Below are 3,729 nucleotides of genomic sequence, written 5' to 3' on the forward strand. Positions count from 1 at the left end.
CGGCATTTTAAATCCCACTTGGCCAGCATCCCGGGATGCAGGCGTGGCTTAGGTGAGCATTCCTAAGCCGCTCCTTGAGTTGATTTAGGCTTGCAACAGTCTCCTTCGAGCCGAAGTTAAAAACAACAAAAAAAAAAAAAAAAAAAAAAAAAAAAAACACTTAGCATAGCATTCTTACTTTTTTTTTTTTTTTTTTTTTTTTTTTTTGGTTTTTCGAGACAGGGTTTCTCTATATAGCCCTGGCTGTCCTGGAACTCACTTTGTAGACCAGGCTGGCCTCGAACTCAGCCTGCCTCTGCCTCCCGAGTGCTGGGATTAAAGGCGTGCGCCACCACGCCCGGTTTAGCATTCTTACTTGAGGGGGATTTGCTAAACCTGCCGCTTCTCTCAACTCTCACAGCCTGTAGAGAGCTCCTGGTTCAGGCGAGTGGCCTTTGCCTGGAGCACAAGGTGGGGAACCAGCCCCTCGGGATTGGTTAGAGGGATTCGAAGCTGGTGGAGCAATGGCCAGATCCAGGACTCTCAAGGAAAGCTACAGTCCAGAGCGCTGGATCTGGGCTGCCATGGTAGCGCTGTCCTGGTAGGGCTGTCCTGCAGAGATGAGGGTATCCCATCTGACCCTGATGGTTTGTGTTTTTTCTGGTTTTGCTAAATTCTTTAAGAGCTATTTTTATTGCCTGGCAGTGGTGGCACACGCTTTTAATCCCAACATTCAGGAAGCAGAGACAGGCAGATCTTTGAAGATCAGCGTGGTCTATAGAGCAAATTTCAGGACAGCCAAGGCTATACAAAGAAACCAAGAACAGGGATGAAAGGAATAAAGGAAAGAAGGAAGGGGTGGACCGTTTAACTCAAATTCTAAGAACATAACAGGGCTTTTGTTGGGGGGGGGGGGTGATTTGGCTGGAGATATGGCTCAGAGGTTAAGAGCACTGGCTGCTTTTCCAGAAGTCCTGAGTTCTAGTCCCTGCAACCACATGGTGGCTCACAATCATCTGTAAAGGGATCTGGTGCTCTCTTCAGGTCTGTATATATACAGGCCTGCATATATACAGGCAGGCCATACACACAGTATACGTAATAAATAAACCTAAAGAAAAAAAAAGAAAAAAAATGTTTTACTGGGTTGTAGGGGGGTTATAACTCCTGCATAAAAGGTTAGGAGAGAAAAACTTGCTGTAAACTCAAGTTTCAAAGTAGTTTATAGAAAATACTAGCCGGGCATGGTGGCGCATGCCTTTAATCCCAGCACTCAGGAGGCAGAGGCAGGTAGATTTCTGAGTTCGAGGCCAGCCTGGTCTACAAAATGAGTTCCAGGACAGCCAGGGCTATACAGAGAAACCCTGTCTCAAAATCCACCCCCCCCCCCAAAAAAAAAAGAAAGAAAGAAAGAAAGAAAGAAAGAAAGAAAAAGAAAATACTAATGTCTAATGTGGCTTACAATGGACTAAAAACATCAAAAAAGGAGCATAAAAGCTATATGCTGGCTATAGAGCCCTCACAAGTAGCCGCTGTACCAACATTTTTGATCATCATTTTCTTGTCATCTTAGCACCTATGTATATATACATGTGTGCCCTTCTGGTTTTTGTTTGTTCTTTAAAAAAAAAAACACATATTTATTTTATTTATATGAGCACACTGTAGCTGTCTTCAGACAGACAAGAAGAGGGCGTCAGATCCTATTATAGATGGTTGTGAGCCACCATGTGGTTGCTAGGAATTGAACTCAGGACCTCTGGAAGAGCAGTCAGTGCTCTTAACTACTGAGCCATCTATCTCCCTAGCCCTGTTTGTTCCTGAGACAGAGTCTCCATGTAGCCTTGGCTGGCCTGGAACTCAATGTGTATACCAGGCTGCCTATAACTCACAGAGATCCCCCTGTCTCTGCAAAGGCATGTATCACCACTCCTGGCTCCCATTTATATTCTTTTTTTTTTTTTTTTTTTTTTTTCTTTTCGAGATAGGGTTTCTCTGTTTAGCCCTGGCTGTCCTGGAGCTCACTTTGTAGACCAGACTGACCTCAAACTCAGAAATCTGCCTGCCTCTGCCTCCTGAGTGCTGGGACTAAAGGCATGTGCCACCACGCCTGGCTCATTTATATTCTTAAAAATACAATGTGGGGCTGGTGAGATGGCTCAGTGGGTAAGAGCACGCGACTACTCTTCCGAAGGTCCAGAGTTCAAATCCCAGCAACCACATGGTGGCTCACAACCATCTGTAACAAGATCTGACTCCCTCTTCTGGAGTGTCTGAAGACAGCTACAGTGTACTTACATATAATAAATAAATAAATCTTTTTTAAAAAATACAATGTGATTCCATCTCACTCATTAGAAGAGCCATAGGTCACTATCCATCTGCAGATGGCAAGTGCTGACCAGAGTGGTCTGCTTGGAGCACTTAGGCACTGAGGAGAGAAAGCAAACTGCCTGATGGGTCCTCAAAACATAAACATGGGTTCACCATCTGAAGTAGGGCTACACTGCCGGCTATTCCCAGGTTGTCCATGCTAGTGGGGACCCTGCTGTCAGGGTCTGCCCTCTGAAGCAGGAGCCCTTGCTTCCCACATCGGGGCAAGAATATGCTGTGTGTTTCTCGGACTCAGGACTCAGTAAAACCGGTAGCCCAAAGTTCAGGGGACTGGAAATTGGGCCTCCTGTGTTACAGTTGGCACAGCGAAGCCTATGCTATCCAAAAGGCAGTGGGCTGTCTCCTGGGAGTTAGCAATCAGCCAACTTTCCAGTAGTCGGGAGTAAACTCACAAGGGAAAAAGGATAAATTCCGCCTCCTGGAGAGTCCAGAGTGGAAGCAGTGTGGCCCTGTCTCAAAACCACCAGCAGCAGACCCTTCTCGGGCAGGCGCGCGTGCCAGGGCTGCTAAGATCCTGGAACACAGGCCAAGGTCAAACGACCAGGTCCTTGCTATGCCCTGTGTTCCAGGATCTGGTCCAGGCTGCAGGGTGGGAGGGGCCAGGGGTGGAGGTGGGGTGTGGTCAAGATGAGGGCAGGGTCGAAGTGTGGGCGAGAGAGTTCTGAAGTCCTAGGGTCAGGCCTGATTGTGGTCTGGGAATGAATGAGTAGTCATTTGCCTTTTCAACCCGGGAAGGACCATCCAACGGTCAGAGGTCAAAGCTGGGCTCTGAGTAACACCCACATCCTCACCCACAAGGGCCAGGGAAGAGGAAGTTCCTCAGACCATTTTAGTCAGGACACGACGCATCAGGAGATTATATTCTCTAGTTGACCTATCCTGAAGGTGAGAGGGTGAGAGGGAGGCCTCCGTGGTTAAGAACACTGGCTGTTCTTGCAGCGGACCGAGGCTTGGTTCTCAGCGTTCACACAGAAGCTCGACACCATTCCTAACTCCAATTCCAGGGATCTGACGCCCTCTTCTGATCTCTGAGCGCAACAGGCACACATGCTGTGCACAAACATGCGAGAAGCAAACACTCATACATATAAAATTAAATTCCTAAAGCGGGGGGGGGGGGGGGGGGGAGGAGTGGAACAAGGGCACGTCATAAGTCGTCCTTAGTGAGGGAGAGAGTACCTTGCTGGAACTGATGGACTGGAACCGGGAATCATAAGCCAATTAAACCCTAAGTGCTTTTTGTCAAGATCCTTTTATTATTGTTTTTTCATAAGCCAACCATTGTGGCGCACGCCTTTAATCCCAGCACTCAGGAGGCAGAGGCAGGTGGATCTCTGAGCTTGAGGCCAGGCTGGT

This window comes from Mus caroli, unplaced genomic scaffold (assembly GCF_978045245.1).
Source record: "Mus caroli unplaced genomic scaffold, Mus_caroli_1 scaffold_9, whole genome shotgun sequence".
NCBI classification, from domain to species: domain Eukaryota; kingdom Metazoa; phylum Chordata; class Mammalia; order Rodentia; family Muridae; genus Mus; species Mus caroli.